Below are 12,815 nucleotides of genomic sequence, written 5' to 3' on the forward strand. Positions count from 1 at the left end.
CTCAGATACTTACTAACTCTGTGACGCTGGGTAAGTCACTTAACCCTATTTGCTCCAATTTTCTCATCTGTAAGATGATCTGGAGAAGAAAATAGCAAACCACTCTAGTATCTTTGCTAGGAAAACATCTCAGTGGGGTCACAGAGAGTCAGATAGGATGGAAACAACTGAACAAGAAAGAATCAAGGCTGGTGTTTGAACTCAGGTCTTCTGACTCTGGCTGTATTGAATGAATGCCAAATAGTCACGAAAGTTTGCATTTTTCTTTTTCAAATTCATGTCAAAAATAGTGACAGGAGGAATAATGGAGAGAGGGACCTTTGGCAGAGTTAGATTTCTAAACATAACCTGTAGGTTGTTTTCCTGTACACTTTGCAGCCTCCAGTTACCCTTCCTCTTGCCCCTTAGTCTTTGGCAATCTGGCTTTCCAAGGGATACTACTCTCTTCAAAGTTATCAGTTGAAAGAAATAATTATTAAATAAATTTTTCTGGAGATCTTGGACCTTCCCCCCAATTTTCCCCACCTAGACCATGTTATATATGGTGGAGTTGTTGCCCCATCCAACTAGAAAATCCTACAAAGAATTTAATCTAAGGTGAATTCTGGCCCATTGTGTTCCACTCAAGCAGATTTGGGCAGTGGGGTAAATCCTTTGCCTAGATTGCCCAAGGCTGAGGGTGATTTGGAAGTAAATGACCTAATCAAAGTCACAGCCCCCAGCTTCTCATTAGAACAGGTCCACCTCTCAGGGTATTCATTCTTCTCATTAATTGTTAACTAGAGTTGATTGGCACCCTCAGGAACATCCAAGTCTTCCAAGGGCATGCAAGCATTGATTGGGTTCCATGAGGAACCTTTGGAGTTCGAGAATGTCACTGACCCCTTTTATTCACTCTATGGTTGCATGATTAATAAAATGATTAATTACCCAGAAATTATGTCTCTTGAACTTTTTATGTCACATGATGATCTCTTAATTGGAAAAGCTGATGGCTTTTTCTCAGTCATTATCATTCTCAATCTCTTCGATGTATTTGACACCATTAATTAATCACCTGCTAATCCTAGATATTTTCTGCACTCTGCATTTTCATGACATTGTTCTCTCCTCATTCTTTTTCTACCTGTCTGACCATTCTTTCTTTGTTTCCTTTGCTCATCACTAACTTTAAGATGCTCATCACTAACTTTAAGATGCTCCTCACTATGAGTATTCTCCAGTGTTTAGTTGTAGGCCTTCTTCTCTTCTATCTCCACACCAGGTCTATATAAGATACACCCCACGGGACGCTTGAGATCAGTGAAAGGATTTCAGGTGGCCTACCACAGTGCACTTGCTCCTGTTTGTCACGTGACTCACAGCAACCAACTATTGTCAGTCTGTCTCTAGTTACCTTTACCTGGGGGGCAGCTAAGTGGTACAGTGGATAGAGCACCAGTGCAGGAGTCAGGAGGACCTGAGATCAAATCTCACCTCAGACACTTGACACTCACTAGCTGTGTGACCTTGGGCAAGTCACTTAACCCCAATTGCCTCATCCTGGGTCATCTCCAGTCATCCTGAGGAATATCTGGTCACTGGATTCAGATGGTTCTGGAGGAGAAGTGAGGCTGGTGCACTCAAAACAAAGTCAAGTGCAAGTCATGTCATCATTTCTCTGATGGCATGGTCTTCTTTGGCAACAAAGGATGAACACAACTTTACCTGGAAAGTGGGCTGCCAAAGTCCTATCTGTGGCCCGAAGATGTTTAGTTTATTTTAATTTTTGGTCCTGACCTACTGCCAAGTGTGGGTCTGCTCTGCACTGTCTCTTGATAACTTCATCAGTTTCCATGTTAAACCTGTATTTGTGCTGATGACTCACAGATCTATCTATAGATATAGATAGATACACATAGATATGGGTGTGTATGTGTACACATTTGTGTGTTTGTCTTTGTACATGTGGGTGTGTTTCACCCTGATGAGTGTGTGTCTTTCTTTTTTTATACCAAAGGTTATCTCTCACTAAACATTTTCTGGAAGTGACTTTCAAAGATCTAGGAAATCCGACCACATTAGAAAGGCTTCAAATACAACATGACTTAATGGAAAGAGTAGTAGATTTGAAGTCAGGCATCCTGGGTTCAAGACTTGACTCTTTTGCTTATTAGTTATGTGACTTTGGGCAAAGATTTGACCTCTGCAAGCCTTAACTCCTTCATCTGTAAAATGGAGATCAAAATACTTGTATTACCTGCCTCACAGGCTTGGTAGACCTCAAAATGCTAGAGAAATGGGAATTGTAATGTGAGAGTGTCCTGGGGATGGTCTATACCACACAGCTGTCATCCAAAGACCTGCTTAGGTAAATCAGGAGAGAATCATCATCAGAAAGGTAGCCATGTTTTAGACACAGAAACTCATAAAGAGCATTCTGAAAGGAGAGGGTTCCTGATCTGTGTCCTAGAAGGAATAACCAGGCCAATTAAATAAGATTTTTCAAAGCACTGAAATAAATAATACACACACACACACACACACACACACACACACACACACACCTGACATGTACACATATTTTGCAGCAATTCTGGAGAGGGAGCAATATAAAATTAAACAATGAAAATGTGTCCAGTTCCAAAAGGGCCACAATATCCTAAGTGACTAAAAAACATTATGTTAACAAAACACTTTACATTCTACCTTTGCCTCAAATCCTCACAAAAACAGAGCAAAGTAAAAAGTGCCAATATGATTACTTTGAAGATAAGGAAACTGAGGCTCAGGGAGATTAATGGATTTTCTCAACATAATACGGTAATAGTTTGAAAGCCAGAAAGAATGAAACAGTGGAAGTTCATTGGATTTACGGTCGGATAACTTGGGTTTGAATTCTGACTTTGCCACTTACTACCTGTGTGACCCCTTGATGTGTTACTTTGCCTTTCTAAGCCTTAGTCCCTTCCAGCTCTAATCTATGATGCTACAATCACGATCATTCGACTTTGGAGATCATTTGAATATAACATACATTTTTAAATGTTCACTGATTGTATCCTTTATTACAGGTGGCACCAATGTGCCTGAGATTCACCATTTGATTTCCAGGTGGTTCATTTGTGGCATTCTTCTTGAAGTCTGGTCTAGTGAAAAGAGTACTAGATTTAGATTTAGAAGATTTGAATTCAAGTCCCAGCTCTGACTACGACAATAATAATAGCTGAAATGTATGTGACTTTGAGGTTTTCCAAAGCACTTTACACATATTTAATTGTATGTGGTAAGTACTCTTTTTATCCCTTTTTTGAAAGTGAGGAAACTGAGGTTGAGAGAGAAGAGAAGTGACTTGCCCAGGGCCACAAGGCTAGTAAGCATCTTAATTCAAATTTAGATCTCCCTGATTCCAAGTATGGTGCTCTGTCTACTCAGAGATGTGAAACTTGAGGTCTGCAACTAGCCAGCAAAACTCCCCAGAGCAAACAATAATTCGCAGTTTCATGTACAATCATCTTTTTTTTTTAAAAAAAAACTACTATGTTAAGGAAATGCTTATTTTATTTTATAAATTAAAAATAAAATAAAAATAGAACAGAAATATTTAAAAAATAAAGAAATAAAAATACAACATAGATAATCTTAATTTTTGTTTTTCTAAATCAATATGTCTATAGGGATCTGCTTGTATTTGAGTTAGACTCCATTGCAAGACAGCATTTAACACCTGAGTGAGAAACTTCAAGTCTTAATTTCATCATGTGTTAAAATGTCAGTAACAATGCCCACTATACCTACCTAGCTATATCTATATAACCCAACCAACCTAAGGTTGCCAAAAAGAACAAACTCATTTAGTAAGTCAGAAAGCCATTCAGAAATGTGAGCTATTGTTATAATTCAGTCCAACTCATTTGACAGATGAGGAAACAGATGCCAAGAGAGACGAGCTGTGTGGCTCAGTCATATAGGTAACATATGGTGTTGTCTGTTCATCCTTCATTGCCAAAGAAGACCATGCCATCAGAGAAATGATGACATGACTTGCACTTGACTTTGTTTTGAGTGAGGGAGGGTTGTGCAGGTCACTAGCCTCACTTCTCCTCCAGAGCCATCTGATTCCAGTGACCAGATATTCATCAAGATGACTGGAGATGAGGTAATTGGGTTTAAGTGACTTGCCCAAGGTCACACAGCTAGTGAGTGTCAAGTGTCTGAGATGACATTTGAATTCAGGTCCTCCTGACTCCTGTACTGGTGCTCTATCCACTGCACCAACTAGCTGCCCCCAATGTATGGCATAGCTGAGGCTCAAATACAAGTCTTCTGATCCTCAGTCTAGTGCTTTCTTCCCTCAAAACACATAGACTCTCTCATGAATGAATATGCTAACAAATGGAAATAGGAGAGTCTCTGTCATCATCGTAAAAAATGTTCTAAGCCTATGTTTGAGGCATTTCATCATGAGCATCATCTGAAGGATGTCACTGTATATTATCAGCCTCAGTTTCCTCCTCTGCAAAATGAGGAAGAGTGTATGAGATGAGCACTATAGTCTCTTTCACTTCTGGATTTATGACCCTGAAAGAGAAAGCTTTCCAGAGAATTGGTCTGCAGGAATTTATAACGGAAAGAACACTGAATTTGGAGTCAGAGTTGGTTCAGTTTCTAGTCGTGGTTCAAATCTCCACCCCACTATTTGTCATCTGTGTGTGACTCTGAGAAAAATCACTTCATTATTCAGGTTTCCTCATCTGTAAAATGAGGGGATTAAATTAGAAGACCTCTAAAGTCCCTTCCAGATATAAATCTCATAATAGCTAGCATTTGTATAGTACTTGAAGATTTGCAAAGTGCTTTACAAATTTTCTCTCATTTTATCCTCATGACAACCGTAGATGTTATTATTTTCATTTTCATATGAAGCTGAGCCTGACAGAGATTAAGCGACTTGCTCAAGTCACACAGTTACAAGGGTCTGAAGCAGGATTTGAACTCAGGTCTTCCTAACTCCAAGTCCCAGGCTCTATTCACTGCATCATCTAGCTGGATCTATGATCTTATGAGTTTAGTATCTGACTCGGTAGTCTTCTCCATCTCAACCTTTTCCATCACATGTGAGGACACCACTATGCATTTCATTGTTCCCTTGATCACATGCTAGTTCATCCTCCTACTAAACCCTCTGGCCTCTGAATAGAGGTGCTCTCATGCATTTCATCTCTGCATCACCTTGTGCTACCTTTAGGACCCAGAACTCTGAAATCCCTTTCTCTCATAACTTTCAATCCTTTCATCCCTTGCTAGGCCTCCACTTTTCCTAAGCTTGTTTTTCATCCTGACCATGACCTCTAAGCCCTCAGCTTGTTCTCCCAGTCTAACAATTCTTGCTCTGTCCTCACTTTCTTTTCTTCATAGTCTTGACTACACGATTGACCAATCCAACTACGCACTAACAAATACCCTTGAATTACTTGCCCCCCTTATCCTACAGTTACCCACACCTAGACAAACTCCAGCCCTGAGCTGACCCCACCATCCAAATTATCTGCTCCTACTCACAATCAACAATAATTCATTAAGTACTTACTTACGTTCCAAGGATTGTGCTAATCACAGGGTTACAAAAAACCAGCAAAAATCATTTCCGTTTATAGTCTATGGAAACATATTCTAATTGGGGAAACAAAATACAAAAGCAGTACATACAAAATAATTGCTAAGTAGATGGAAGGTAATTTTTGAGGGTATGATACTAACAGCTACACAAACATGCTATTTCGGAACCCAATTTGATCTAATCTCAACTGCATCTTCATTTATCATAACGGCTATTCTTTTATTTTTCCTCTTAGTCGTTCTCTACCCAATCCAGATAACATCTTCCAAACCTTCTTTTATCCTAGAACTCTTCTCCCTTTCAAAGTCAAACTTGTAGAAAAAGACATATGCACTTCATTGCTTTGAAATCTGAATTTTCCCTTTCCTTCTCAAACTTTTGTATTCTGGCTTCTGACCTCATCACTCTATTGAACTTATTATCTATAACTATCTCAACTGGTGAATCTAGTTTCCCTCTCTCTTCTCATTCTATTTTCCCTCTCTCCAGCAGCTAAGTGGTACAGTGGATAGAGCACCAGTGCAGGAGTCAGGAGGACCTGAGTTCAAATCTCATCTCAGACACTTCCCACTCACTAGCCGTGTGACCTTGGGCAAGTCACTTAACCCCAACTGCCTCATCCCGGGTCATCTCCAGTCATCCTGATGAATATCTGGTCACTGGATTCAGATGGCTCTGGAGGAGAAGTGAGGCTGATGACCTGCACAGCCCTCCCTCACTGAAAACAAAGTCAAGTGCAAGTCATGTCATCACTTCTCTGATGGCAAGGGCTTCTTCAGCAAGGAAGGATGCGCACGCACACACATGCACACACACACACACATACACACTCTTTCCCTCTCTAGCCTGCAACACTGTTGACCATCCCCTTCTCCTGGAAAGTCTTATTCCTTGGTTTTTGAACCATTGCTCTCCTTTGGTTCCTTCTTACTTTATTACAGTTGTTGTGATGATCAAATGAAAATATGTGTAAAGTGCTTTGCAAACCATTAAGTGCTATATATTATTATTGTTATTATTATTTTAAGCTAATTAACATAGTGATAGGATGCTGGGCCTAATGTTAGGAAGATCAGAGTTCAAAAATGGTCTCAGGTCCTTGCTGCTTGTTTGACCCAAAGGAAGTCATTTAACTTCTCCCAGGGTTGTTGTGAAGATTCAATGAGATAATACTTGTAAAGTGCACAGTATCACACCTAGCACACATAGTAAGCACGACATAAATATTAGGTGTTATTATTAATCATATTATTATTTTATCTCTACCCAACTACTCCTTAATCTTTTTTTCTTTTCCCTGAAAAATCTTCAGTAGCTCTTTATTGCTTCTAAAATATAAACTCTTTAGGCTGGTATGTCTGCCCTTTCATAATCTGGCTCCCACCTCCATTTCCAGATTAATTATATCTTTTTGCCCTCAAACACACTATATTTTGGCCAGACTGGTATGTGAGCTATTCCTTTAATTTAACATTGAAAAGCTTCTAATTTTTATAAGTAATAGATAGATGTTTTAAGAGGATAAAACAAGAAGCTTTTAAATTCAAGAGTCCCTCAGTTTACCACAAAGAATATATTTCGATTAACAAAAGAATAATTGCTTCAATCTATTTGGAATAAATCCATTATTGTAAATCCAAAGTATTACCTCAAGCCTCACTTCAAGTCTAAGGTGTATGAATAAAAATGTAGTTCTTTGACTGTTACTTAGTATCTACAGACTGGGTAAATTAGATTTCATAAGCACCTGGTTTGCATTCTAATTAGAATACTTCTCTCCCCCATACAAAAGTCTGCTAATCCTCACTTGTAGCTGTATATATGTGTGTGTGTGTGTGTGTGTGTGTGTGTGTGTGTGTGTGTGTGTGTGTGTGTGTGTGTGTGTGTGTGTGTGTGTGTATATATAGTCAGCTATGCTGGGAAAATTAATGACTCTGTCTCCTTTAAGGCACATTAAATTTGTCAACCATTCAAAATTTAGGCGAAGTCAAAAGGACCAAGAATTCTCCAGGTTTCAACATGGTAGGTTTTATCCTGTTCCCATACTTACTCAGAAGCCAGACATATAGCCTTCTGTCTTCATCAAGTCACATCTGTTAGCTCTATGAATAATTTAGTTGCACAACTTTATCTATCCTCTATGTTTTTCACACTAGCAGTGGTTTTATGCAATATAAATGCTCAGCATGTAAGGGCATAACTGGGAACTATTAGGCCTAAATCAGCAGCAGATTTGTCTAATAATAATGAAATTAAAGTTTTTATAAAACACCTATGTGATTTTTGCTTTGAAGCATTTTCTTGTCTATGTATTGAAAAGAAATGGGGAGGGGAAGGTGACTAAGGAGAAATCTTAATTTTTTTTTCTTTACAAAGGTAATTTAAAGATTTAGCATGATCTCCTCACTAAACTCTGAAGCTTTCCTCTACTTTTTAAAGGATAAATCTCAGAAATTTCTCAAAGACTACTTTAAAGTTTAATATCACTCCATCATAATGGGTAGTGTTCCTATTGCCATGCTTATATGTGAAAACTGTTTCATAGAAAGGTCTTGCCTTCTTCAGTCTTCTTAGGCTTCCTTTTTGACCAAGTAGCATTAAAAAGATGTGCCAACCTTATTAGTCAGCTCTGTGGTACAAAGTCTGGATTCCAGTTTTGGGTGACACATTTTTAAATTTAACAACATAGAATGTCACCATTTAAAAGTTTAGTTTGTTCTATGATTCAGATATTACAAGAGTTTTGTGTAATTAAAGAAATTCAACTGCTTACCAAATGTCTGAGGGCTTAAATACACACAGTTTTAGAGAACAGGTAATGCCTTATATTAAGTTGGATTTTGGAAAATACTGTCTTGAAGTTACTCTATGTTATGGAATGCTAGAACTGGAAGGAATGTTGGTCCAATGCTTCATTTTATAGGTTGGAAAACAAGCTCATAGATGCGATTTGATCAGTCTTGTTTGTGTTCTCAATTTAGGGTTCTCGTTTGGTTCTTTATCTATTATCCAAAAGAACAATTTCCAACTACAATACTATAGTATTTTTTTCTTACCCTGAAATTTCAAAATGCTTAAAATATAATGGTTGACATTTTTAAAAAAATCATCAAATGTGCCTGTTTGGCAGGTTTTGAATTGTTTCCAAAGTTGGTGAGTTCCTCCTTGCTGAAAATGATTCTCACCATCTATTTGTGTTTTCAATAAGCACAGGGATCAAGGATCACCAGAGCTGACAGAACCTTAAAAGTCACTTAGTTCAGTCCTGTTATATTTTGCAAGTGAGGAAACAAAAAAAGAGAAGTGAAATTGCTTGACTGTGGTCCCACCAAGGATTCGTCTCTTGAATATTAGAGATCGTTTGACCTGCTTACAAGAGAGAAGGAAGGAAAGAAAGGAGAAGGGAGAGAAAGGAAGGAAGAAAAGAATGAAGAAAAAGGAAAAGAAGGAAGAAAAGAAAAAAAGGAAAGAAAAAAGAAAAGAAAGAAGGAAACTCTTGGAGTGACAGTAATCTCCCTCTTCACATGCCTTCCAAGACTGTCTTGACATGTCAAAGTCCTTACATAGAACATGGATGGGAAACATTAAGAATCACGTTTCTTTTTGTTTTTCTTCCACCACCAGACTTGTCCATAGGACCAGTGAGAGGATGGAGATGCATAGCTAGATGTGGCAGTTCTCCCAAGCCGGTATGCAATTGAACCAATCCTGTTCCCTCTAGGGTCCAGTGCAGGAGACTGACGGCAGCTAAAAACACAGACGCCTATGAGAACCTGAGACGGCTCTTTTCCCTCTGCTAGATTCCCTCCCCAACTCTCTCAAGGGGGCCCTGAGGACACGGAATAGTCAGGATTGATAGACAAAAAGGAAGGAGGACCAAGGCAACACAGAAAGTAGTGATGGAGGACTAGGGTAGGAAAAAGGGCAAAACGCGGGAAGGGGCTGGCACCGACCTGGGGCAAGAGAGGAGGCAGACGAGTAGCTGCAGAGCACGGAAACGAAGAGGCAGAGACTGGGGTTGGAGAGCTCCGGGAAAGTTGCTCCAAAGCCCGAGGTGCCTCCAACTTTCGCTTCCATTTTTAGCCCTGCGAGGTGCCAGGCTGTAAGTCGACACCCGAGCAGGAGGCGGTGGCAGAGCCAGCAGCTCCTCTCCCAACTCCTTCTTACCTTTTTCTTTCGCTCGGCACAAGCTCCAGGGTTGCATGACAAAAGTTTCAGGTCCTAGCCCGACTCTGGCTGGGAGGCGGAGAGCCTGGCACTGACCCGGCTGCTCTGGCTCCCCTTCTTATTTAGGGTGGGTGCTGGCAGCCCCGGCCCGAGGGTCAGCTCCGGACCCCTTAGCACAGATCCCCGCTCCAGGCGGGCCCCGCGCCCCGCCGCGGCAGCTTGGACTAAAATAGGCAGGGCAGCGGGGAGGAGGCGGCGGTGCCCGGGCATCGGCTGCCAGGGCGCACGCGCCCCCCAGATGCGGCTGCAGCTGTAGCTGCAGCAGCTCTTGGCAGGCGGAGACACTGAGACCAGCTGCGGAGGGGTGGGAGCAGCTGGAGCCACATCTGGGAGGAATCCTCGGGGCTAGAGCCAAGAAAGTGGTGAGGAATCCCCAGCTCGGAAAACAGCAGGCGCTCGGGAGAACGAGACGACTGTTCGAAAACTTTGATAAACTCCAGTTACTCTTTACAAATGCATTAGGGCTTGAGAACTTTGTACCCACGACTGGTAACATTCCACGTTATGGAATATACACCATATATGTTCAGATTCAAATTTTAATCTCCATTTGGCATTAAACATTTGTTTTAAGAGAATTCTAGGAGATGGTGATCATAGTTTCTAACCTTGTAGGATCATGGACTTAGAGCCACAAGGAACTGACATTATTCAATACTCAGATTTTGCACATAAGGAAACAGATTCTAGAGTGAGAGCTACTGTGATTGCTGCCATCATCACCACCACCACCATCACCCCTTCCTCTCCTGACAACCATTTCTTCACAATTCCTACTGCACTAGAAAGGGCAATTCACAATTTTTCTGGAATGGCCCATGTAATTAGAAATCGATATGAATGTAGGTATGAATTATTTTTATTGATAGCAACAGTGAAATACAGCCTGCAAGCTGCTAAAAAAATATTAATTTCTTAGCAGTAATACAGGAGATGTCCTCAAATTCCCAGTTTAATCAAACTTCAAGACAGTTAAAATCTCACCTTCTGCAGGAGGCTAGTTCTGATTTTCACAACTGCAAGAGGTATTGCCTTTACCTCTCAGATTTATTTCCATTTACTCAATATATATCTTATGTATACCTTATTAATTTTCATGTTTGTCTTGACCATTAGAATGTGAACACTTTGAGGATAGGGACTGGTTTTTGCCTTTCTTTAGAAGTATCCCTAGTGCTTAGGAACAGAAAGGAAGAAAAGTGCCTGGCACAATGGTAGGCACTTAAAAAATGCTTCTCCACTGACTACTCATTTTAATTCTTTTTCCAAACTTACAACATAGATGATGGTTTCTAACTTCCATTTAAGGGTTCTGTGAAAGAAAATTTACTGTGGGCTTAGTTTATGGACTTAAGATTTGACAACCCATAACAGGGGGTTATTCTCCATTATTATTTTTCTCATAACTACATCCAAACTGATTTTTCAAAACTCAGGAAGGTAAAAAAAAAAATTCACATATGAGTCTCATATAATAATCCATGACTACATAGAAAAATGAGCCTATTTTCTGGTAATGCTCAAATTAAAGAGCATTTACTCTTCAAAACTTATCCTATTTGCTAAATGGAACTTTTCCTGAGCTTCACAGATACTAGTGCTGACCTTTGAAATTACCTAGTATGGATTTTATATCTACTTCTAGATGTGTATGTTACTGTTAGGCCTAGAGGCCTAAGGGCTACCCGAATCTTTCCTTACCTGTCGCAGGTCTTCGGCTGGCCAAACCGGATAAACGTATGAGAGAAGAGACTTTCCAGAGTCGAACAAGGGTTAGGCTTTATTCAGGGTCTTGGTTACATGTTCAGGGAGAATTCTTCCTCAGGAGAGAGGAATCCTCCTCCTCCCAAGGAGGCAAAGATCTTACAGTAAGAGAATGGGAGCATGGGAGAGGGGAGAGGGGAGAGACCCTCTGCCCTCTAAGGGCCCTTCAGCGCAAAGAGCGCCTTCAGGCTTTCCTGACCCTACTTAAGCTCTCCCACCGCATAGTTTGCACGTGAATACCGGGCGTGCTCTCAGCCTTTTGTTAGTCAGCAACAGGTGTGCTCGGACCCCGGGCCAATCTCAAGGGTGGGATGCTCTCCCCAGCATGTATCCCACAGAGAAGAGGCGGAGATGCAGAGATAGCCCGTATCTCACGCCTCAATTCCCAGCTGTTCCCTGGGGGGCCTCATGAGAACTCTGAGGTTAGAAGTCCTCACTTTTACCTGCCCGAGACTGTCCACATGGAACTGAGCTTACACCCCCAACATGTTACTTCAGGGAATGTGTGATTTTTGTCTTTGCATCCATAGGGCTAGAACAGTTCCTGGCATATTTTAGGAATTTAATAAATGCTTATTGATTGATGGATTAGGGAGGCTGTGTGGTTGTAGCAGTGAAGTGGACATTATTTCCCCCCCCCCCCCCAAGGCCCCTGGGTTGAGAAATGTCTGTTGAGTTTCTAGGCAGGGTTGGGCCGCCCCACCCCTTTGCCTAGCAGCCCCCTCTCTGTTGTGCCCCCTTGCCTAGCAGCAACTTGGGCCCCTGTCAAAACTGTTCTGTGAGATATGTTTGCTGTTAAAACCACAAGGCTGTACCTGGAAGTGCAGAGATGCTTAAAAGGCATGCATACCTTTGTTCAGGGCTGCCTCCTCTGGGTTTTTCCATGAGACAGCCGCCGGCCCCAGCTAATAAAGACGCTCACAAAATTCCCAATTGACTCTTGCCTGTGCTTTTTCTTGGTCCGTCCATTTCAGCAGTAAACCCCCTAACACATCCAGGATGGCCTGCTAGCACAGGTTCTTACATCTGCTTTTCTAAAAGGAAAGCAACTTTTGAGGGGTCAACAATCTTCTTTAATTACAAATACCAATGGGGAAGATACAAACAGAGAAATAAAGACCAACAGGGCTTCTAACTGTCTGACCATAAGCGATACATACATCACAGATCAACAGACAGATCCAATGTCTGACCATTACATACATACATAGTTACCAGAGAGAGA

General features: G+C 40.9%; 1 protein-coding gene across 3 annotated transcripts in view; it reads right to left on the bottom strand.

The window, feature by feature from the left end:
- POPDC3 (popeye domain cAMP effector 3) overlaps window positions 1-10,050 on the bottom strand; it is a 34,472-nt gene extending 24,422 nt beyond the window's left edge. For 2 of the 3 annotated variants that reach the window (XM_072642949.1, XM_072642947.1), the window contains exon 1: window positions 9,767-10,050. The gene's annotated coding sequence lies outside the window, so the exon portion shown is untranslated. Of the gene's footprint in view, window positions 1-9,552; window positions 9,677-9,766 lie in introns of those variants that run through there. The other variant, XM_072642948.1, reaches the window with a different exon arrangement.
- Between the last annotated feature and the right edge of the window lie 2,765 nt (window positions 10,051-12,815).

The sequence above is a fragment of the Notamacropus eugenii genome, chromosome 2, assembly GCF_028372415.1.
Source record: "Notamacropus eugenii isolate mMacEug1 chromosome 2, mMacEug1.pri_v2, whole genome shotgun sequence".
Lineage (NCBI taxonomy): Eukaryota > Metazoa > Chordata > Mammalia > Diprotodontia > Macropodidae > Notamacropus > Notamacropus eugenii.